At 36.7% G+C, this 26,369-nt stretch overlaps 1 protein-coding gene across 3 annotated transcripts in view; it reads right to left on the reverse strand.

The window, feature by feature from the left end:
• LOC108691985 overlaps positions 1-21,083 on the reverse strand; it is a 44,902-nt gene extending 23,819 nt beyond the window's left edge. Inside the window, exon 1 of one of the 3 annotated variants that reach the window (XM_018200042.1) lies at positions 20,713-21,083. The gene's annotated coding sequence lies outside the window, so the exon portion shown is untranslated. Of the gene's footprint in view, positions 1-11,088; positions 11,157-15,059; positions 15,193-20,712 lie in introns of those variants that run through there. The other 2 variants (XM_018200044.1, XM_018200045.1) reach the window with 2 other exon arrangements.
• Between the last annotated feature and the right edge of the window lie 5,286 nt (positions 21,084-26,369).

Consider the following 26,369-nt stretch of genomic DNA (forward strand, 5'->3'; position numbering starts at 1 on the left):
TTTTTTTTTTTTTTTTTTTTTTCATTTATTACATTTACGCACAATGTCAATTGTATCTGAACACTTATCGGACACGCTTTCTTATCGGAAATAAAAATTGTCATCAATCGAACTTATCTTGTTCATCTATATTATACTTACTATTAGAATTTAATACAAAGAAAGAAAACAAAGCTTTAATCCAAATTGTTATTGATAAAATTTATTTTCGAGTGATATAATCAAAAGCAATAACTATTTGTTTTTTATAAAAATGTCTTCTTCGGTTGATTTATTTGAAGAAGTATCAAGGATTAAGTAGACGATCGACGAGCGGTAGTGCTTCTAAGGAACAGTTCCGCTGTGTAAAAACTCGCGTTCGTGACCGGGCACATGGGAGACCTTTAAAGCGAGACAGTGTCGGACGACCCCGAGAATTTGCCGATTAGTTCCAGCGCTAAAACAGGTTATCGTTGGCGAAGAGAGACCGAGGATATCGGACCTTGCTTGCCGGAGGTTGCCGCCGCATGACATCATCCTCTCGTATACGACCAGATTCTTGCTCACGGTCGTCCATGGGGCCTCACCTAACGTTAATAACTCCGAAGATACTAGGAATTTGATAGACTATCTAATCGTTATTTCAATATTGTTAATAATATACGACATGCCAAAGTTTTTTTAACTACTTCCATAGGTCAACTTCTTGCTCGTCAAATTAATGATTGATTTTGCTTATAAATTATACGGTTAAAGAATTCGCGATTAACGAATTATACCAATTATTAACAATATATTGAGTTTTCGCTGACGACATTTCTGATTTCGTATTCAAGATCGATTTATGCGCTTATTCAAATCTGGATGACTAATCGTTGGAAAAAGACGCTTGCATAAGGCAATAATCAATTCATTTTTACGATTCGGAGAGGATGAATAATCGAAACCGAACGTTGTAGCAAATGCATCGTGCACATGCGTTTGTCTGATGCAAGTCAGGCGTAGTTTAACCACCCTGGAAACACGAGCTGTTGGACAGGACGATCACGTTCAACGAACGTGGCTTATCACCCTCTGAGAAAGGATAAATAACACGTGCGTATGCCGAAGTTTGCGATACGCAGCTGACTGGCTGCTTCTGATCGTACAGAACCAGAGTTGTGAAACAGAAATTTCGATGCCTGACGGTGATATTAATATTAAAAAATTAGCGTTAATTCCATAAAAATCATTTCCATTAAAATTTTAATATCGACTAGTTAAAATTTATTTAGTATGACATTTAAATCACAAAATAGCTTTAATTGAGAAAATCTGTTGCAATTGTGTGCAACAGATTTTTACAATTTCTTCATTAACATAACAACCATAGACTACTTTCTTGTTTCTCTTCTCTCAACTTTCAATCAAGTTTCTTCTCAAAAATAACAAACACTTTAAAGTACACTTTGAGAAGCATGACTGTTTATATTTATAATCTAAAAGGAGAGTGAACATTCGCCGCTATGCTAGTCGATCTTATTTAATAGTGATTCAGAATCGTGCGAAAGTCGAGGTTACAGGCCGAATAACCCGTAGATTTCCATTTAGTCCTTGACAGAGATGAATATTAGAGTCACGCGCGGCCCGTCGTTTAATATGAGCCGGAGTTGATGTGAGTTCGCTGCGCGACTTTATCTATCTGTACACGTTCAGAACGAATCATTGTCGTGCGGCAATCCAGCCGGCATTGTATTTACGCAGTTATTATTTCCACCAGGTCTCGGTTTGCTTCGAGAATGATTTCGTCGACTCCCGCGAGCTCTCGAGAGACGGTCGCATAATTGGAGTAGGACTGCGCAAATTCCCACGTTGACTGTTTTTCAGCGTGTGTATCCATTACGCGCGAGTAATCCTGGAGAAAAAGCACGGGTAATGTGTCAGTGTCCTGCGAGAGAAAGACGGGAATGCATCAGCAATAAATCGCACGAAGATGAACTCGATTACGAGAAACTTTATGGCCGCGTTATATTCTGATTGTTTTCAGTAACGAGACAGAACGAGAAATTCGTCGTGGGGTGCCTGCGCAGCACGGACGTTCTTGGGAGATAAGAATCATCGTGCGTATCTGGCTGGAGCTCGATAATGGCTCGCGATAAAAAAAATATGGGAACAGTTATCATAAACTTTACGAGCGATCTTGAGTGAGCGAGATAGCTTCCTTAATTCGTCGACGAACAAAACGAACTCACGTAATTGTGTGGTCTTGTATGTATGCCTTGGAAATTTTTGTCAAGGGCGAGCATCTTTGTAGGAGCTTCGGTAAAAACTCGACTCAGCTCCGTCGTTTAACGAACGGGATTTGCGTAATTATTTCATTTTTTACATCTAGTATCTAGCTAATAAAATGGCGTGAATTAAGTAGACGTTCTAATTTAAATTAGGATATTCGTTATGTTTAAGAATAAATTTAATTAACAGTTAAGAAAAATTATAATAAAAAAATAAAGACTTTTTATGAATATTACGTTATATTGTTATTCGCTCGTAAAGTTTATGACAACTATTCCCACACTTTTTTTATTGTGAATCGTTATTTACATTTTTTTTACATGATGATAAATTAAATAATGCAATATTTAAAGTGAATATGAAATTGTATATATATATATATATACAAGTTCTTCATTTACGAGTCTAAATTAGTAGTAAATTGTAAGTCATGTAATAAAGAGAAAGTGTAGCAGAAAAAAAGTAGTTACGACAATAATAAAAAGATTGCGGAAAAAATGCAAAAGTGCCATGCAGCCAGTTGGCGCATACGAGTCCGATGCACGATGCAGTCGTGTATGTGACGTAAGTGCATCCAGTATCATCTGCTCCCATGCGGTTAACCCAACCGGATATGGCACAGACCTCTAGAGGTTAAGAGACATTAATGGACTAATAGGGACGCTAATGATTCATTAGCCAGTACGTTAATATCAACTAACTTTCTACGACAGAGTCGTCCACGTCAGCCGCAGTGTCAACATCCGATACAACCGAGAGGTCGAAGATTCTTCTATTTTCGGGCGTGATATCAGATAAAGGATCGTTAGTCATGGAAAGCGGTCAACTCACTGAGATTCCAATTTCGTCGCATAATTATTGAGCGCATTTCTACGAATTGTCGAGACGACTTCGGTTCGTTAATACAATAATTTAATACAATAATTTATAGTGTCCCTACATTTCGTTATTCGCGCGATTTTTCATTTGCAAGCGACGCTCGTGCCGGGAAAAAAGTTTTAATGCCTACATCGTGCCTGTACATATTAACGGCATGATATTTATCAAGAAGCACTTCTTGCGCGCTTGCAACCGGTCGGGCCACAAATTGCAGTTCCAACCTTGTTCGAGCCTTCTCACTCGATCTTCCTGTTTCGCGAAGGAGGTTTCAGGGTCTTGACATCTGACATGTTACCTAAAAGGAACGAAGACCTCGGCGGCAGGAAACAGAGAGATCGCTGTGCTGTTGCATTTTTTACCGTGAACGCACATAGAATTTTTATCAATACATAAATATAAATACTTTGACAAATACATTCTTGTACACGATTGTATCACATGTGCGATTATCTATCTCGTAAAAGCTTAGAAACATCTCCTAATGTTTTCTGGATGCGTCACGTTTAACCTTCGTACACTTTTATTTTTGATTATAACAGATGTTACTGGGTAGAAACGCGATGTTGTCGCGATCAAGAAAGATCACTCGTTAACATTAACTGGATCCTTGGCATTTACCAAGAATTATATCCATCGCTGTCGAGGAACGTTTTAGCTAGGATCACCGGCAAATGCAATTATCCTAACACGATTCTACGATTTATAATTATTCGTTATTAATAATTGAACAAAAATCAACAGCTTCAAATTGTGTCTGTTAAATAAAAATCAGAATGCATTTAAAACATGATAGTTTAGATATAAGGGCTTATTTTCTTAGAAAGTGTTGTAATAATACACAAGAATAAATAAATGCTAATATTTTCGATTAGAAGGGATCTTAGGCTTAATATTTTTTGTAAACAAGAACAAAAAAGTTATTAATTTAAGATCCTTTGAATAATCGAAAATATTAATATGAATTTATTTATTTTATATTTCACACAATAAATATTAAATTATGATTCTAGTTGCTTTTTAAGATATTATAATCATATTCCAATGGGATTCAACTGAAAGTTCACTTTGTCAATTTATTGCGAGTTATATATCGTTCTTTGGCTCACCGACACACTTTGAATTTCGACACTCTATCGACACGCTTCGAATTCTCATCGCACCATTATCTTTTGTTCACCGTATACGGCGCATACCTCACGCGCCACAGCATGAACGTTTGATACATCGAGCACCGTGAATGTATATAACTTTGCGATGTCTGATCGAAAAATGGCAGTGCTGATATTCGCAAAATCGTTGACGCGGAGCATAGATACGTTTGGAACACGCGGAGAGATGCGTGATCCGCTCGTAAAAAATTCCATTACGGCGCATAGTATAGGCTTCCAGGCATGTTCCAATTTGTTTGTAGAATAGGGAAAGGAAATACCTCTTATTTTTCATGCACGCCCATCGGTACAGCGCGCGGTGTACGATTTATTTTACATTTCCCTAGCTGCCCAAAAATTGCATGAGCAACAAAAATCACACAACTATATATTGAGTCTTATCTAAATAAAATGTTCACGTTACAAAAAATAACGCAAAATTTTATCGAAATAATTGCATGCAAAGCTTTATTATATATATATTTAGGTGACCATGTTGGAATTGTATTCAAAGTAAATATTTTTTCTCTTCTGTTTCGACGATCATTTTTTTTTTTTATTAAAGTCAGATAAATATTTGAGACTTGTTAATAATTTCATTTGAACCGATATATGAGCTTATTTTGATACTTTATTACATAAAAAAGTATTTACTTTTAAATCATATCAAATAATCATACGTGTAATGTATAATTACTTAATATAATTTAAAAATAGAAATATCAAATTATATTTTACATTTCCATGAACCAAAAAGTCACAATAAAATCAATATTTATCGGTCAGTTCATTAATATCTGACCCTTAAATTTTCGTTTCCCTCTGATCACAAATTCGTCGTGTAAACCGAACTTCGTTACGAGAGAGCGCGCTTACTCGATTCAAATGACAGCGACCTAATTATTCTGTCACTACGTGGCAATTTTTTTTTTTCTCTCGAGTTCTGTGGACATGCTTCGACCACCCGTGACTTTCGAAGAACGAGAACAGAATGCCATCATCTCTTTCTCGTATCTGAGAAAAAGTCATCTCTTTGAAGTTCCACAGAAAGTAGAACTCGGTAGATCGTTTGTCGCGGAAGGGAAGCACGACAAGCTTTCTCGGCTGCCGAGAACAATACGACTGACTACCTGCCATTGTGAAATGAGACGCGAAACAAGTTGGAAGCTTTTAGCGAATCCGACTGGCAAAAGCAGTCCGAGGACAGTTGGACGACGGAAAATTCAGTTAAACTCACGTTAGTTATCCAATTTCTCTTCTGCTACGAAGAATGGTCAGAGAAAACGGGAGCATTAGATATCCGATTACAATTGCAATGTTTATTAATATTTCATCTCATAAATTTACATTTATTCAATTAGAAATATTTATCATTCATAAATATACCGACCGGAACTCGCGCGCTACAAATTAACAGCATCATTTGCAACTTGCGTGCACGTAATTGTCACTGTCACGAATCATACATGCCGGAACATTATTTCGTCAAGTGAGCTGCCTGGACAGATCGAGTATTCCGAATTTCACCTGCCGAGATAAGAATGTGGAGCAACGCGCCGGTATAGTGAGTGGGAGTAAACCTGTTTTCGTGCGTCTGACCGCGTCGGGGAAGAATGTCTCTCCATGGTAACGCAAGGTGCAAGAAAAGGTATCATGGAAGAAACTCTTGTGGATGCACCCTGTCACGGTTGAAAAATGCGAAGAACGCCGAGAATTACGTGACGGTATCCCACGGCGATGATCTAAACTGGGACACAGAAAACTTGGGCGCTTCCATTCGCCTAATCTTCCATGGTTGATAACCGTGTTGCGAGAGGCGGTATCCGTCGGACTTTTCAATTTTACCGTACCGTTAGGACGATGTCCTGATTTAACGATACATCAATACATACATATTTCTCGCGCAATCGAGGCGGAAAATTAGCGATCTAAGACGCGTATCCTATTTTGCTTAATTTATTTCGTTAGAGACATTAGAATTGGCGTCCACTGAAAAATCATCTAATTTCTAACATAATGTTTAGATTTATTTACACCTTTTCATGCGAGTTTTCTGACACTAACTTGTACTAAAAATCCAGATTATCTAACTTTAGAGATTTACTCTCCGTTCGTATATCTTGCCTGCAGTATAAACGGACAGTGAGCAAACTTAGTTAACTAAGTTGAAGTTCTTACCTATCTTGGTGTAACAAGCTTTAGTTCGGCTCCACCTGCTTACGTGTAAACATGGATTAGCGCAGCAACGCTACTAGGCATCCCAAATAAATTTAACGCATGTTGCATAGGTGCGTAACGTTAGGATGTAAATTAATCTTAAAGCATTTTTCCTTTCAAGTATCACTTGGTATTACGATTCTTTCACGTTGTTCGTGTATTTTTTTTTTTTTTTTTTTTTACAATTGTTCGAAAGAAGCGATCGTTCTCGTTGAAGCCGAAATCGATATTCATTAATTTCGTTTATCGGACCGCGCGAATCTACTGCGAGGCATCGCATCGAAAACCGGTTCAATTTCGCGTCGGTTAATCACGCACGCGATGCGTATAGCGTATCCCGGCTTTATTCGTACAATTATTCTTCGGCGGTCCATGAATATTGTCTGAGAGAAGAAGAGAAAGAGGAATTATATGGTTGTGTGTTTGAGCAGGTAAAAGCTTGAGAAAAATTCAAGGCGAGAAATGCATTCACACACCGAGCATTTCTACGTATCGACCTCTTTCGTGTCTCTTTAAAAAGCGAAGATAAAAATGAACACGTAATAGAACGTCGGGTTCCCAGATACGGGAATTCTGCTAGCAGTGCACAATTTTTAATGTGCACTTGGGTGTAAAGTGCACGATGTGTAATATACATGTAAATGGAATTTTTTTTCGTACACCAAGTTTGAGAATTAAAATTCGAAGGAATAATTTTTTTTAATTCTGTTAAAATGTTAATCTGTTAAAATATTAAATTTCATGCACTTTATATTTTTTTGTTAGAATCGAGCCATAAACTTGATTAATTATTACAATATTGATTAATGAACGTTATTGATTTTTTTTTAATGATAGAATAATGTTTGCCAAACATACGAGAGAGAGAGAGAGAGAGAGAGAGAGAGAGAGAGAGAAGCATTCTGATTAATTAAAATCTGTAGCCCAACGCTGTATGGAATAATTGAATTCGATTCAGCATTAAAAATAATGGAAGTAGATATATGATATATCGAAAAGGAATCAAAAGCGACAGTTCACTATTGAGGTTGAAACGACAGTTGAAAACAATTGCGAATACAATTTTTGGGCCTCGTGCTATTGCATGCGACGCTATTTCCAATAATTGCAAATAATTGTTGCGCGAAACGGAACATTCAATAACTATCGAGTGCAAAATAAAGATCGCGCTTTATTGCAAGAATTCAAAAAATGACGAATACATACATTTGCATTATTATTGTAAGTCACAAAATAAAATAATTACTTCCCGAACGTAACAATATCGAACGGATAATTTAATATTTGAATACATGAAACAAGATATGTTTCTTTATAAAAAAAAAATAATTTGATAATATTATATAGAAATGAGGAGTACAAAAATAATTATTTGTATTGATTATCAAATCATTATCACAAGATAATAACTTTATCATTAAAAGCTCATCGCATTCAAATTATTCCTTTCATCATATTACGCTTTCGATCGTAACTACTTCATAAACGACGAAAGTTGTAATAGCGTCGGTTTGATTGATACGCATCGAAGTAGCGCTTTCAATTGATACGGTTGATAACTTTCACACTTAATTACAAATCCCCACTTAATTACCGACCGAAGACGCCAGCAGCTCGTTGACCCGTCCCGGGACTTGTGCGCACATCGCTGCCACATCTATCGATTTCTCGAGGGAACCAGCAGACCGGAAGTGGACTCTTCCGTGCGCACTGAAGGAAATGCACATGATAATTAATGAAATTGCTTTTGGTGGCGATTCATATTCGTTTCGCGGATTCGCTTTTTACACTTTCTCACCCTTTATTCTTATGAGTATTAATGAAACAATGGGAGGTCCTCTGATTTTTCTCGAGCTACTTCGAACTATTATACTTGTATCCCTAAATCGATGACACGATAACTAGACGAGATGGTTCTAAAAGCTCATTTCACAAGCCATTGAAGCATAAATTATTTAATCGTCGATTGCTTCTTCTCGAGGGTACGACGATCCTCGTAAAAAGAATCTCCTCGATCAAATGTGCAATTCAATAGGTTATTTCCTGAAAAAAAAAAAAGATTAGCCAAGCGATCGGAGAAAAGCGAATTTCTCCGTCTGTCGCACATAAATCTTTATTTCGAGGAAGTTGAACTTGAACGTCGTAATTTTGTGTCTGCGCGGTCGCGATTTTCGAGATCTCAACGCGATCGTGGCACATACGAAGGCACGATCCTTCTTCGTTCCCTTCGAATCCCGTTCTCTCTCGTGTGCTGGAAGGCAAAAGGATCGCAACGCGAGAGACGGGCGAGAGAGAATCCCGGTGCAAAGGGTGAGGAGGACGAAGAAGAGGAGAAAAGATCGGTCAATGAACCAGCTGACCATACAGCGGGCCCCTGGTTGTACCTCACCTCGCACACCTCCCTCCGCTTTCCTCGTATTACTTCTCGGTAAATTTTTGCATACCGGTCACGGCACCTGAATTTAAAACGTCGGTCAGGTTCGTCTCTTTTACTCTTCTCGTTCCTTTCTCGCTTCTCTCGCCGAACATGGGAGAAGAAAGTAGCCGATACACGATCAGGTGCGCGCGCGCGTGGCCGTTCTCGTATTCCTTAGGAGAATAATATAATAATCGTGTACGCGCTACTAGCAAACTCAACATCAATCATTTGCGCGTCTTGAGGAAAAATTCAAGTTCGCGCTTCAGCTCGCTTACTCACGAGGGTATTATACCACCGGTCAATGATGACTACGCTTGTTTGTTGCAGTCGTATAATCATTGCAATGGAACAAAATAAGCGAGGGAGGTTGTAATTTCATTGGCGTTTAACATCGTACTGCTATAATTAATTGATAAATCGATGCCATGCCGCTCACCGCGAGAAAGGCATCTTAGCAGCTCAGCAGCCTTCATCGTGAGAATTTATCGTCATCACGGCTAAACTGGATTGAGTAATTTACTGTGCAATTAATTATTAATAGCGATAAATACGTACAAATCTACGATTAACCTATCTCACTACTGCGTAAAAATCTTTCTGTTCTAACTTCTTATTTATAATATCTTCTCTCCGCTGCTTTTCTTGCACTATTCCTTTCTCCTGCTCCGTCTTTTCGTATTTTTTAAATTTATATATTTAATGTACGAGTAGTTTCTCTTCTTCTAATCACAATTGCGTTATAGATGTAATCTATATTACAGATTAACAGCAGTTAATCAGGCCATTTAGAAAGTTTATGAAGAAAAATACGTTTTTCTAATATGAAAATTAAATAATACACAAACAATTTAAGAAAGTTGCAATACGAAATAACTATTGAAAGAGAAAACGCTTATAAGATCAATTTCCAATCTTATGTACGTACACTGAAAAAAAAATTTGTTGAATTAACTAAACACATTTACAGATTTGTTAATTTAACAAATTTTATTTAATTGAATTTAACCGTAGTCTGCTTAACATTGAACAATTTGTTAAGCAGACTACGGTTGAATTCGATTAAATAAAATTTGTTGAATTAACCAAATCTGTAAACAACTAAATGTATTTAACTCGTTGACTAAATTTTTTTTCAGTGTATATACTCGTTATATTCAATAATTTTATCTGCTTTTTTCTAATAATAATACGGCTTGTAGTCACCTGTTTATACGAACAAAATGTTATGAAAAGCACAATTAATAATGCTCTAAATTATACATTATTTTCTATCGCATCCATCAGAAAAGATTCACGAGACTCTTAACGTACAGAACCAGCTGTTGAATAAGTTCGTCGGAAATCGGATAGTTGAATTGTTTAAATCAGTTACGTGCCGCGTAGACTGTGCACTAACCGGGTCTGTGAGATTGTATCGCGCAATAAAATCAAATTGAACCCCACGATTCCATCGGTTAACTTCTCGGAGTTATTTTAAGTACGTATCTCGCGAGTTTCGGCCGCAACCCGAGGGAAAATCCGGATTACGGAGCGGATGATTGTCCCGTTCTCAGCCGTTGTGAACGAAGTTCCAGATCCTGAATTTATCCGATCGTAAAGACTGTAGGCTATATTATAGAGACACAGTATCCAATGCACGCACAAGACATAATCGCAGTTGGCGCGACGGTTCGAGCTTTCGAAGGCGCGAACCAACAAGCGACCCTTAACATAGTTTCCCGCGGCTGGTTTCCTTTTTTTTTTTCTCTTCGACGTAATCACACGGCGAGATCGCGAGCTCCCGCAGCTATCAATTTTCCTATAGCGCGACTTTTATCCGTCTGCGAAACGATAAGAAGCGAAAAAAAAATCGTGATTAGCGATTTCTACGTACACTCCGACTTTCTACATGATTCCAACCGTCGAATCGTGCTTAGTCACAACTAGTTAGCGACTCCGTTTAATTGGTCTCTAACGAGACGATTCTTCGATATTTTCCTCTACGCGTGCTTCGCGCGCGTACGGCAAACTCGGGTAAGAGCAGAATGAAAGATGGTAATGATGCGTGCGGCTAAAGTACGCACGTAAGTCGCCGCGAATTGCAACTCGCTGCAATGCCGGTTCAAAGATCGTCGGAATCGAGCGTTAATGGAACTCTCCTCTCGCAATCTAACGCAATCTTTCGCGGTTACTCACCGTACATCGATGAATTTCTTCCTCTTCGTTTCTTCGTGTCGTTCGTACCGCATTCAATCGCCAACTAATCCCTCCCGATGGACATCGAACATTTTTCCTACAACTCGGTATAATGGCCTCTTCGATCGCGCGCAATGTATTACCGCGTGCGAACGCACATACATACTCGATGAAACTAATTCCACCAGTGCACAATGAACGATCACTTGGCCATTATACGGGAACTCGATTATCTAGCCGTTAGAGCAATGCATTCATCGATTTTTAATCAACCGGTGAACGACGCGAACACAGAGATCGATCAACGACGGTGGAATCATTTAACCTTTAAGCACGTGCGCGTAACCGAGATTTCTATTTCCTACTTAAATGTTATCTGATTACCAGTCATCTGTGCGCGGCTTTGCATCTAACAATGTGAAGAAGAAGCGTAAGCGTGCGCGCTGAGTTGGATAACGAGTCACCAAGTCGGTTTCATTTTCATTGTGTTTTACTGTCAATGTTATAGGGTAACTCCTATATACGCCGCATCTATCAAAAACTTAATTTATTAAGTATTCATTATGTTTAAAATAAATGAGCTAGCTCAGTAAAAACATTGTACTGTCTACTATGAAAAAAATATTATAAATTCGAAATATTTATATTTTGTATTAAAAAATGAACTTTTTGAAACCCTTGCATTTTTGCCGTAAATCCCATAGGAGTGAGATATATGGCTACTCATAGAGGGAGGGGAGATATGTATAGTTCATAAAAAGTTTACAAATAATGCATATATTATAAATAAGACATAAAATGACACAATAACTTATAAAATGCGTTTATTAAAGAATAAGAATGATTAATATGTATATGAAGTAATAAATAATTGTAATTATTATTTAATCTGGGAAGATTGTCCCAGATTACAAGTGTTATGACATGAGGTACATATTTCATACATGTAATGCATTTATTGTATTTAGTGCACTAAATTCAATCTGCGCACTTTGTATGTTTTGGGCATAAATCCCACTTGCTAAAAATGCCATATATTTCAAACAGATGGAATATATAACAAACTAAACAAAGAATACGAAAGCAAAGCACTTGTATTTTGCTACACAACATGTTTTACTATTCCACTACACGCATGTATCACGAAATAACCACTAAGTTTTATACATCCTACAGTAATCATTTTATGCAGATTATAATTTATGATGGTACTTATTACAGTGACAAATCGATTCAATTCACAATAATTCTATTAATATTAACAGTAAGAAGCTGAAATAATATTAATATATTACATAATATATATACATAATATTAATATAACATAATGGCATGTAACAGAGTAGTTGCGGGAAAATTACACTCCTTCTATTTTTTCTGATTTCTGCGGCATAAATCGCGGCGTATTTGCCAAAGTTACCCTATATAACCAAATTTTAGCGCACGCTATTAAGATTAATGGGAATCGAATACGTTTTTTATGGTCCATGGTGGATTTGAAAGAGTCAACACATAACGAAAAAGAATTGAAGTAGAGGTGAGAAATGAAAGTTATTTCAGAGAGAGAGAGAGACAGAGAGAGAGAGAGAGAGAGAGAAGTGAGCTTGAGCAACAAACCTCAACCGATAGTGTCGATAGACGTATGATAGAAGGGAAACGTTTACTTTATGTCACAGCTCGAACGTTAGCCCGTTATCTCGCAGCTCCGTGATATTCGAGGCACAATGGCGATATCGCTTTCCGTCAATGAAATATACGTCGAACACCGACGTACCAGTTACCAGTGCAGATTCGTCGGGTTTACCTTTCTCATCGATATGTCGAATTTACGATAAAGAATGACATGTCATATGTTGAGAGAAGAAAATACGTTTCTATAAAACTCAAAGAACTGAGCTACTTACCTTGATACCGTGGATTTTCTTTCTTTCCTCTTTCCTTTTCATTAATTTTCTTTTCTTTAACATTAATGACGTAATGTTTGAAAAAAATCAAACGAGCAATTTGCCTTGATCCCGAGAAGAAAAAAAAATCATTTCACGCAAAAAAGAGTTTCGCTGAAGTATCTAGACAGACCCAGATCTGAAAATAATTTTGTTGGATTATTAAAATAATTTTGTTGGATTATTAAAATAATTATGTAGGTCGTTCAAGCTAGTTGATGGAATGTGAAAACTTTTTGCATCTCGTCATACTTCAGTTTCCTGCATAATTATTTTGATCCAGCAAAATTACTTTTAGATCTGTACCTAGTTAACTAATTTTTAATTTTTTAATATTTCAGTAAAATTATTCTTCCTACGAATACATATGAAATGCAAGATATAAACAATTATCATTTCCATCACATGTTTTGCAGTAATCGGAATTGCAAACGACCATAATGGTGCTTCGTCGTAATTACGGTTGGAGTTATGAGACAATATTTTTTGTTAGCTACGAGAGAGAGAGAGAGAGAGAGAGAGAGAGAGAGAGAGAGAGAGAGAGAGTGCTCATCTTCTTGCGCTGTACGGCAAGTGGCAATTGCCTCCGCAAGGATGACTGATCCGTAGAGTCATTTGGACTTAGCGAACCCACAGATCCGAGTTATACTAGAGAAACCCGACACATAATATTTACATGTGATGTACACTTTTGTAAACGATAATGCATTAAATAGAAGAAATAACAACATGAGATGCAACCTAGTTTAAGAAGATTAAGCATAAAAGTGAGAATAAACAAAAGCCTCATATATATATATATATATATTTGATGTAGGTAGAGCAGGATAAGCTAAAACTCATTTTTTTACGATTTATTCTCCTGAAAAAGTGGCAATTACACATAAATGTTATTGTTAAGAGATTCTTAAAACGCGAAAAAAAAAAGCACTTAGAAAATAATGTGCACCGCATAACGTGCAATTATACATGCTGACTGCTCAAATTTTCTAGTTTAGAAACCTGAGAAGATATATAAAAGAATCTTCTTTTTCTATCTTAGCATAACATTTACTCGCACCTCTGAGTTTTTCTAGGTAGCTGCTAATTTTAGATTACACAAAATGCAAATGTGCCACTGGCGTGTATTGTGTCAAGACGTTTTAGTAGTCTTGATGCACCCGACAGGAGTGAGAAAAAGTTGTGGCAAACCGAAGTGCTGAGCTAATTGGTCACGACAACGTCTATTTCCCTTTCCCTCTTCGTCTGTCTCTTTCTTTCTCATGCGGGCAGTAATCCTCTAATTTCGTGACGCATTCCGGAGTCTCAAATTGCCACATTCGAGTTATCTTATCAATGTTAGGCTATACTGTGACAGCCATTGCTCAGCCATTGCACGCAACGTTAGATGTCACAGGTATAATAAACTATGCCAATGTTAGCTCAGAACGCTATGTATCGTTGTGGAAATGGTCTCCCTCGTTTATTCATCGCATCAAGGGTATGACATCACGATTTGTTAATGTCTCGATAAACATACGCGGCCGCGCCCATGTTTGATATCCTGCGCTGCACCGTATATCCCGATCGCGCACAATGTGTGCATTAGCAATATTAAACGAGAATTTCTGTGGTACACGGAGAACAAATGTAATTTTCTGTGGTCGTGTGTAGCACAAAATCAAGCTAGAGCCATGAAATTATTTCGTTTCGGTGCCGCGGCGCAAAAGCATCGATTATTCTATAAAGTTATTTATTTAACCTCACAATACCAATATTTTATTTGATCCTGCGTATAAAGCGGATTAATTACGTAGAAAAAAATCGAGCTCGCGATACGCTTGTATGCAGTTACTTCCATCTTTATAGGGACAGCAAACTTGTTATGATTAATGAACAAAGTTACCGTTAATTAATATTACTACAATAACGTATTAATGAACAAAGTTACCGCTATACTTAGTGATGGAAGTCAGCGCACAATTCCGCTTTCCGCGTACGCGCGTCATGGGAAAAGTGCAATGCTCTAAGGAAATATTAAAGACATACCCATCATAATGATAGCTCAATCATCCGGTGATTACTTCTCGATTCGTCTAGTCATCACGACAAGAAACTGTTACGTTACAGAGTTTATTCGATGTCATCCATATTTCATGGAGCAATCCAGACGTAATCGTTGGCAGAGACAGCAAACACTGGACGATAATACGTCGAAGACAGAAACAAACAGCAATCCCGTTTGCAAAGATATTAATTTTTACAGTCAGAAACTTGATTATATAAACATTTTTCTCTCCAAATAGATAAACATTGTATTGAAAAAAAAAAAATATTTTTCTATGTTTTTTCACGAAAAAAAGGATTAAAATATTAAACCAACTAAAAACTTTACTGATTCAGCAAATCTGCAATAAATATACGGACAGCCAGTTTTCTTAAAGTAGCATAGTCATAGAGCTGAATAAAATTAGCGATTATAGGTAATTATATTTGTTTTAATAAGCATAGCAAATGTATTTTTACGCGACTTTTGTTGCTGTAATGAAGAAAACTTGTTACATTAGCAATGTTCATTGTAGCAAAGAATTAGCTGAATTAGCATACTGATAATTACTTACAGATATTATTCCTCTGTTAAACCATCTTAATTATAGATGTTAAACTTGTCCAGCAAACTGTCGCTTTGCTGAACCATCCAATCTAATTTTTGCCTTGAATTATTTTCAACATTTATGTGCTGTTTCATGTCGACTGTGGTCTCTATTTTTCTCTCTCTTTCGCAATTCACACCTCAGTAACGATCATAAAATAATATCTCGATACATGATTCCCGATTCAGTGAGACTCGAAATTGCGGATCCTGGATGCATACGTATTTGTGATACGGTGATCTAATTTCCATGTACGTCGGAAGCAAACATATGGCGGCTTATTCGCGGCGATGCAATACGATTTTGCGCTTCCACGCGTATCATTCTCTCGCTTCGCTTACTTTTCACCTATCTTTTGCTTCCTTTTCGCAATCATGATTTTTCACGTCTTTACGCGCGTATCGGAATCGATCCACGCTCGGCTGACCTGATCGTTATGACTTACGCTTCAGCTCTCTCGCAGAATCGCGAACGCAAATATGCGAAAGCCACAACGGAAACCAGCGATTCGCTTACGTTTGATCGAGTGTTATAAATTCGACAGGGTAAACGTCGACTCTCACTGTTATCGGCGCCGATAATGAACGCGTCCGTGCCGAAGCGAAGAGAAATCCTAGTAAAAGGCGGTAAATCCCGCGAGTGTTTTGTTTGCAAGTGAAATGTGTGGTGCAGAATTCGCGCGGCGATTTCGGCGCGCTTTCCTATTTTTTTCAGTGACGTAGTCCTGTCAATGTCCCCGGTACTCTTGTTAACACGACGCGACTAGAAAATAAACGGAATTGCAGAAACAACAAAAGCGAATGTAAGTGCATAGAATCACGCGGACTTTGTCTTTCCTTGTCCTATCCTGAAAGAGAAAGAATCAAGGTACGTTTTGTAAAAAAAAAAAAATTTCTCAAGCTCGTCATATCCAACGCGAAAGATCTAGAAATCGTGTTTCAGATGCATTTCGCAAAATCAGACACATCGACACGAAATTGCGAATAATAATGTGCGATTTCGTTTCCGATTTGCCGTGAGAATCGCGGGCGAATTAATTAAATTGCGACGAATTGCACGGACACGTTCTGATTATGCGAGCCGTGTTAAAACCGATCGGCCGTGATAAGAATATTCAAGATACCAAGATACATACGCACGTGTACACACAGGTTCGTAGGCTGGGAATAATTATTGCCACACTGCTCCTTTTTTCCCTCCTGCCATCCGGCGATTTCTCGCGTGCGCGTTACGGCCCAACAGCGGAAAACGCGGACTCGCGGTTTCTCCCATACCGTCGTAATTGCATTAGATTGGCTTAACAATTCAGGATACGCCGCGATTGATCTCTCTTTATTCTACCAGCATCCTATTTTTTTCTCGATATTTTCCTAGCCACACAGTGCGACCATTCGGCGGTATCTGTTCGCGGATAATGTTTTCTTTCAGTACGATTTAATTGTAGTACGTTGCGAAATTCGTACTCGCTCGTTCGTTCGCTCGTTCGTTCGTTCATGCGGCGAAACAACCGCGGTTAAGATTTACGAGCGAAAAACAGCTTGTGCAAAGAGCGCGCACCCGTTCGATTTCAGACTCTCGCCGCGACGCAGAATTGAAATGGAGAGATGCAATTAATGAACTTCTGCGGCAGCACGCGATCACCGTGTTTGTTACGCTCGCTCGAAACATACGTCATTCTTAATCGAATTAAGCGAAATATTTGTCAAGCGTCATGAAAACTGTGTCATAGCGAAGTTTTATGAACAAACGTCATTTCAGCATCCCATCGTGCGCATGAAAGGAAATTAAGTACAACAGGGAAATTAAAGGTAATCAAGTTTGAAAGTTAATCATCAAATCAAATAATTTTTTTCATTATATCATAAATGTTTTTTTTTTCATTATGTCATAATTTGCTCCAATAATTTATGTGACGAAATTCTTTTTGTTCGATCGTTGGATATGTCGAGTTTGAAAAATGTTTTTTTCCGCCACGCTTATGTATAAAAATGGAGAAGCACATCACGTCACGTAGCCTTGCCCGCAAAAAAAAAGAGGAAATAAATCCGATCTGCATTGCAATCGTGCGGAAGTACTTTCCATGGAAAACTTTCCTCCTGCAGTGTTCGCGATATTTCACACACGTCTCTGGACCGTCCGCAGGATATCCGTTTTCTCACACGTGCCGTGAGAGGTCGACAACGAAGAAACAACACGAAGGAAAGAAAGCACGACGAACCGATCGCGAAAGTCTAACAACATCAAATCCAGTTTCGTCTTTTCCACACGTAGAGACCAGGTTATTCGCACGTAGACATGTCCACATTTGTTCTCAGTTGCCTGTGTAACGCAAAGAATTACTTCCTAGTCGTTAAGATATAACAATATTGACTCAAGAATTCAACATTTCATGTGAAACCGCTGGCTCGAACGTGCGTCTTTTGGTATGCACATTCGCGTTAATAACTACAACTCGAGTAAGTAATTACGCTTTAAAATTAGAGAGAACACTTTCGTGTTTAAAGTTAAGAAACTGTGTTATATTCGCGAGATAAAATATAGAAACAAATGCGATCTACGAGAAGTGCACCATTTAGATTTTCAACGCATAAAATTCATTCGCTTGGTCTCATGCTTTATAATTTAAGATTCTTGCACCCCAATCCTTTTTATCTTGAAACATTGGTGGAAAAGTTACGTTTGAAGTTTCTAAGATAAGGACGTATCGAGAAGAGCAGTCACTTTTATGAAGTAATTACCCTCATTTTAGAGCGGAGACTGATTCTCAATCTCCCAAGAAGTTTCTTCGTATAACAACGATTCATGACGCGAGGGGAGAGAGGGAGAGATGAAAGAACGAACGCGTATCTTCGTCGAAGAATGCACCTGTGCACAATCATCTTCACGGGCGCCACGCCGGCGCGCAATGGCGATCGTTAGTTCCCCGTTAACGCATGCTTCGTTATCCTCATTAGCGGAAAGTACGCGCGCACAAATGCAGATTTTGCATCTCTAACGAGCTCGACGGTCCAGATAGCTTCGATTCCGTGATGCCCCGGTATTCTCATCCACGAGTGGGTGGAAGTAATTTGGTGAAAAGCACGACGCCGCCAGATGCTCGTAAGCACCGTCGAAATCTTCACGCCGATAAAACGTCTGTGAGCACGTTGGATCAGTGAATGCACTGAATTCCGGAAATGAGAATGAATGAAATCCGTCGTTTCCTGAGAAGAAGAATCGGCTACACTTGAATAGTCACGTTATCTTTGAAGGAACATTGTTATTCGGAATTTTAATTTAACGCTATAAAAAACGTGCGGATTAGAATAAAGTGGGATATTTTGAATAAGTTAACAGAAATTTTCAAATTGTATAAAAGATTGTCTTTGCATATATTCATTCAAACATATATATTGTAAAACATATATAATACACTCAAAAATTTGAAAAATTTGAACAATCTGCTCGTCTATACTGAAAGAAAAGATTGGCTGCTGCAGCAAATTAGATGGTAAAATATGGCATAGCATTTTTAATTGGCTGCAATAGCCAATTTTTAGTTGCTACAGCCATTTTTGGATTGTGTTAGGCTATTCGCAATATCAGTATAGGATTTTGATTGGCTAATGCAACCAAAAATTGACTGTTGCAGCCAATTAAGAAAGCTATGCCATATTTTACCATCTAATTTGCTGTAGTAGCCAATCTTTTCTTTCCGTGTAGCACAAAAGAGGCATAGTGGCCGAAAGATAAAGGATTCGAACGCTATATATGATGTCATAGTTGAATAGAACGTCTTTGTGCGAATTGCTTTTGCACCCATCCTGTGAATAAGGAGATCGGAGTCGGTGTCATCGAATTTCCTTTCCTTACGAACGGATGTTGTAATCCGTACACAGCACACGCAGTTTTTCCTCCTTAAGGTCTAAGACACTTGGTATTTAACTATCAGGCCGAGTGTCTCGCGGAAATGATTGCATGCTCTTATTTTCGAAACTCGTTTCTTCCGTTTGCGACAACACGCGACGTGCCGGTTTCTTCGTTCTTTCAATCTGATTCGAGCCAGACAATTAATATATAATGCATGTGATTACGAGAACACGGATTCGCACGTAAAATTTGATGTGTTCTTGGAATTTTTCGCGTAATAAAATATATGAAAATTTTGACGCGTATCACTAAATTATTTTTCATTATCGGAAAAATAGATCGATAATTCATTAGTAGATATTAATTATCAATATGCTTATTGCATATTTTCGTGTATGAAACATAGTTGTGGCATTTGTACGTGATATCGCAATATTCGTGGTATTTATTAATATATGAATTGGCTGTCGATTAAAGCATTCATTAATTGCCGCTATAAATCATAATATTTATTATATTCTACCACGTGTTTATGTTCTGTTACGTGTTATAATTGAACTATTCTAATTAGTCTAATTATTACATGCAGTAATTCTTCGACAAATTCATTTTAAATCACTTTATATTATATGTTAATGAACTGCATTAATGAGGAAACATCAAAATAATAATAATAGCAAATCAAAAATAATTTGTCGAAAATGTAAATCTTTGATTGAAATTGCAGCTTTTAACAAATAAACTGTGACATTGCTCCAAAAATATAAATAATCACTTAACGTGCTAACAATGTATGTACATAAGTATTATAGCTTTTAACCTTTTCTAATTTTTTTTAATCCATTTTTATTAGAAATTTTATAAGAAGTTTTATAAGAAATTTACAAATTTCTCTTATTTTTTTTGTAGCAAGTAGCAGCATTTTAAAATATGTAATAGCGTTCATATTACACAATGCAATACAAAAATCTTCAATTTTTCTATTTCATTTTTGGAAATTATTATTTGTCTAAGAGAACGCCGTATTTATATTGCCGAGAAAAATTAAATTACAAAGTTAGTACCAATATTGGATAAAGCATGTTTAGCATAAAGAACGCTTGCTACAATTAAAGTGTGATGGAAAGTGTCAGTCGCTTGCTACAATTAAATTAATTAAAATGTGACGAAAAATAAAAATAATTCTGTTAAATACTCACGATTGGAAGCGGCTAATCACGATGCTTAACTTCTGCCTCTGGAGTTCAGCGTTTCTTGGAGATTCCTCAAACTCAGTAGTGACGCATGATAATTCGCACTCGCAGGGGTACAGAGGGGAAAAAGAAACAGCGAAATGAGCAATCCGAATGCACCGCTACGAAGGTAAGCACGCACCCCCCCTCGGTCCACCTTCCACGATTCGCAAGTTCGCACCGTAACGAGATGCGCGCACTTCGAAATCTCGCTCAATGGGACGTATCTCGGAGCTGATGCTCGTGCGCAAGGTAGAGGATAAACACTCCGACACAGGTGGACTCCCCTCCTTCTCTCCGACGAGATGGAGAACGGCGACGAACCGTCGGTCTCGAAAGGTGGCGGTCGACTGAGGCGCCTCGTCGTGCATTCGCTCGGTGCACCTCCCGCGCTCGCTGCTACGGCCGATCGTCGTACGATGTACGATTCGCGGACACACGCGTGCCTGCGTGGCCCGCGTGCGTGTATAGTTATATATGTACATACGGCGAGGGAGTACAGACCTCGTCGGAGAATGGCAGATGCACTCGCACAATTACTGCTCCACGTCGCAGTGCCCGACGTTCGCGAATCTTTCAGCTATTCTTATGCACCACGACGATCCGTTTGTGTTGTTCGGAATGTTCCGAATGAACGTCGTGAAGCTTTTGCTTTGTACGGTTCTTGCGATTTAGTCACGATTAGACGTGTTACTATAGTTACAACTCTCATCCTCTGTTCCCTCCGGCGACAAGTCGAATTTAGGACGAATCCGCTTGCACGATCCAGCTACTTTGTCTAAGCGAGCTTTGTTACTTAATCCCGAAGGAATTTGTCTTCTATTGTTCATGTATTATGACGTAATGCGATAAAGGGATATTTTTAGATTCTACTTTGACATTCTGTGACTGTCTATGCGTCGCATTTGTTATATCTTGAATAGTCAGGAATATACATTTAAAATTGGGATCAATGTGTCCGCATTGTGACTGTGTAAAATGCAAAATACACGTTGCGGAAAACGTGATGTATTACGAGATACTTGTTTTATAAATTGTTCTTTATCACTGAATTGTATATTTCTTTATGTAAGTGAATAAAAGTATCTTTCAAAGAAAGAAACTCTTTTATATAAAGAAACATTTTTAGCGATTTGACTTTCCGGGCGAGTTCCGTCGCATGTGAGCTCTGAAAACATCTTTTCTCTTCTTTCTCTTATACCGCACAGTGAAACGCACAGTAAAAAGCCATGAATAGAACTAATAAAAGCCATTTCCGCGGCGATTCTTGTTATTAAATGAAATAATTATTGAACAAAAAGAGAGAACGGAAGACATTAACAACAAAATCGTGTGACCGCTTATTTATGTATATACAAGATGTTCTAGAAATTGTTTTTTGCGAACAAATAGTTCCAAATAGTTTTCTGAAACAAATAATTAAATAAATAGCAGTTGTTCTTATGCATTAATAACTAAATTGTTTTTTAATTTTAATTATATAATTAAGTTTTAAACAATGATGAAGAGGAATCCTTACATTTTTGAACATTAATTTTATTTTACATTTGGACAACCATCTTTTATACACATGAAATTGGAGGAAAAAGCTCTGCCAACATCAAACGATTTATCTTATAATTTATAACGTGGAGTTCTCGAATTTCTACTCCACAGTCGATGTCGAAAGTGATGGAAAAATTTCGGCTTTGCAAGCTATTACTTTTGATGATAAGCTGATGGTCGTGCTACCTTTACGTTTTAAATGCGAAAGTATCATGAAATTTGTTGCTGCTTTTTTATTGGAAAACATATCACGGAAGGTTTACAGTTTTTATACAAAATCGCATACGCTTATAATTATGAATAAGAGAAAAACAAGATGGAAAATTAAAATATATAGAATTCGATTGCATTCTGTTTTTTATGAGATTAATGTTTTAATTAGTAAAATGATATAAGTGAATCTCGCATAATTTAGGCGACAAATCTTCAGTCCCTTCTGGAAGATTTCGCTTTCGATCGCAAATCTATTCGAAAATTTACGATACCGTGCACATCCGTCGAATTGCATCGTTTGATTCTCTCCCATCCCCCATAAATCATAGTTATCCATGTGTATTGCGGATTCGATGCGCTGTTAAGCGGTCCTGTATTTTAGATATTAAGCGATTCAAGATTTGTAGAATACGAAGCGAAGGGATTTGCAAAGTAGAGAATTCATTCTCACGATGGAACGAAACAAATCGTAATTGCGAATGTACTATTAAGTACGCTACCATCATATATTTTATTAATCTGTGAATTAAAAAATATTATGATAAATGAGTAATTTTATAATATTAAATTTATCACTTATTTTGTTACTAATTTTTATATTTCTTCATTATTTTATACGACATATAATATTGAAAATTTTATACGACATTTTTATACGATTTTATACGACATATAATATTGAAAATTTAAGTATGCAGCAAAAATAATATTGTTATCTAGCCAGGTCACATATGTACAGAATTGTTAAACAATATTTCTTAACCGGTTATTCATTGATCGATATTGGTTGTCAATTATGACATAGGAAAGTATAATCATGAATCATTTGTCAACGTCATAGCAATCATAAAATGCAACTCTGCACGTCACGAATGGTGAATAATTCGCGAATATCCGCTTCTTTCAATCCTTTCGTCGCCGTATGTTTTTCTGATTTCTGACTGTACGCGAACTGGATATTTGGCAACAATAACACCTTTAATTATTGCACGCAATTAAAATCATTTCTGCGTATTTGCACACAATCCGGTACCTAATGTCGCACGTTAACAAAAAGCAATGAAAAAATGCGAGACCTACATTAAAATTGTCTAATTGTATATTGATGATCCAAGATCCATTTATTTTTCATATATTATTCTAAACAAAAAAGAGATGATATATTCTCTATCATTAGGAACGAAAATCGTCTCTTAGATGTTCTTTACATTGCAAAAAAAACATGTAATATAATTTAAATATGTATAAATTTTCGAAATTATTATTTAAATTTCTCTTCTTGTATACTGTCATGTTAACTGTTCTCTTATGCATGAAAAATGTAATGTGGCTACAACATTCTCTAACGGATGCGAAATAACAGAATTAGCAAGTATAATGAATGAAATTTTCTAATTGCAGATAGAAAGAGCGCAAGGAAGAAATTGTGGCGAAAAGGTAATAAAAGCTAGTGCAAGAAAGATGTAAATGCAACCAATGTGCAACGCAGTAGTAAAAATATATGCAGAAAATGTAATATTTCTTCAGAACCGGTTTTACACAAAGATTAGATTTTCAATGTCAGTATAACTGAACTTTTGTGACATCTGGATTTAACGCAGTAGATTAACATATCATATCAACATATTTAAATATATAATAAATTCAAATTAGATTTATACACATAGCATTGTTAACAATTTTGAGATCTATAATTATCTGGATCTGAAACAGGCACAAAATTTACAGAGAAAGAGGTAAGAAAGAAATTCTTCATTAAAAGCAACAAAACAAAATGTAAAATATATAAAATTAAATATCTGTTGTCATAAAATAAATTTTTTTTAATCATGAATTTTTTTTATAAAATATGAAAATATTATTTTTTTCTTATGATAAAATATCTATATTTGGAACATACAGATAAGGATTATGACATAATTTTTCAATCAGTTCTGCGATGCTATTTCTGTATCACTAATGTGCGTCAAGGAAAATTCGCTTCTTTGCGGACGCATCGTAATTTCAAAATTTCAAATATCTCGCGGTTAATCTAGCCATAACATATGCGCGGCACAACTGAAAAATGAGATATATTTTATCGTGCAAATCTGAGATGGCCGCAATAACACTGTAAATCCCATAAAAGCATAGCGCAACTCAATATGTTTCCATCAAGTTCATCTTCTGTACTCGTCTCCTATCGCTCTTATGTGTGAAACTATTATTGGTGCTACGTAATTAAGAATTTAGATTTGTATTCAAGTCTTTTGTCGGTTTTCGCAACCCGCCAAGTTGTATCACCATATATCTACTTCGTATAGCTAGTCAAACGATTCATAAAGGACAAAGTTACGTTCACCTACGTTAAGTAATGGTTTGCAGCCACGTCAGTGTTAATTGCGTTTAGGGTTTGCGTATATAAGCGATTCGGTAGGTAAATCCCTTGGGGTTTTACTAATTCGAGTCAAACCATGCATGAACATTAGCGGCCAGCGTTTCTCATCTGTGATATACGAAGGAAATCAATCAAGCGATATGCATCTAAATTGGCTTGTGACCTTGTCGTAATTAATATTGCGTTAAGATTATACGAGATTTTCTCTATTTTCATACAACTTTCGCTTTAACATCTTAATGTGATAATAAACTTCAAAAAGGAAATTTGGAGGACATTGTCTTAAGAGCTTTAGAAATAAAATATTGTTAATCGAAAATGACTTTGTTCCGTATGTAATAATCCTAGGGATGATCTATGTGGACTTTTAAGTGCAATATATTACTCACGTATATATCCATACATTTCTGTGAGCGATAACGTAATAAATATTTAAAGAAAAGATACAATCTAGTAAGTAACAATAAGTATAAAAATAAAAATAAAATTCATGAGTTTGATGAAATATGATGATGCGAATGCTAAAGTTTATTCTTTTATTTATTATATATATATTTTTTTTAATTAGAAAAAATTTAATAAAAGAATCGATCTATGTTCATCTCGATATCGAAGATGCTTTTGTGAAGATTGAAGATATTATGAATGAATGACAAAAAAAGTAGCTTTGGGGGCACTTTCTTTCATCGATGACGAGAAGCAAAAGGAAATGAGGAAACTCGGAGCGGGTGAGTGATCGAGGAAGTAAACGGAGAAATCTGCCTCCCAACGGGTATTGTGAGTACTGCTTTCTCAGCCGTAATATTGGAAGTTTACGAGGTTTGCCGTAATCGAATCTCGTTGTACAGCCACAGAAAACCTTTAGCAATCTGCTAGAGGGCCGATGCGACGTTGACATGTCACGGAAATGTGAGCTTTATCAGAAATGACGCACGATATACTAAAGTTTGACGATGTTTTAAACAAGCGAGATTTCGCACTTTCAATGCGAGAAAATTAATTCGAGTCAAGAAAAAGTTTATATACAATGTTATGATTTTTATCATTAAAATTGAAGAAAAAAAGAAAATATTTCTTCGATTTTAATTCTATCATGATTAAATTACGGTTATATGAGTGGCAAAAAATCAAAAAGTGTTAAAATTTACTGTTTTAATTATATCATAACATACTTACTATGGCTGCACAGTTAAAATCGAAATTGATACTTAAGTCGCAATTTAATTAAGTATTTGTACTTATAGTTAAGTTTCGAAGTATAAGCAGATAATGAGCGGAACGCACGATAGTTACATTACTCTCGCCTTGTCTCAGTTAATTACTTTATATGCATATCAAGGAACTAATTAACCATTCCGAATAAACTTTCGTTTACGATCAATTTCCGTCGCGAAAGTGCAATGACCGGGCGAAATATAATACAAAAATAAAATAAAATAAGAATAAATCAACGTAAAAATCAACGTAAATATCAATATATATATATATA

Source organism: Atta colombica, unplaced genomic scaffold (genome assembly GCF_001594045.1).
Source record: "Atta colombica isolate Treedump-2 unplaced genomic scaffold, Acol1.0 scaffold55, whole genome shotgun sequence".
Lineage (NCBI taxonomy): Eukaryota > Metazoa > Arthropoda > Insecta > Hymenoptera > Formicidae > Atta > Atta colombica.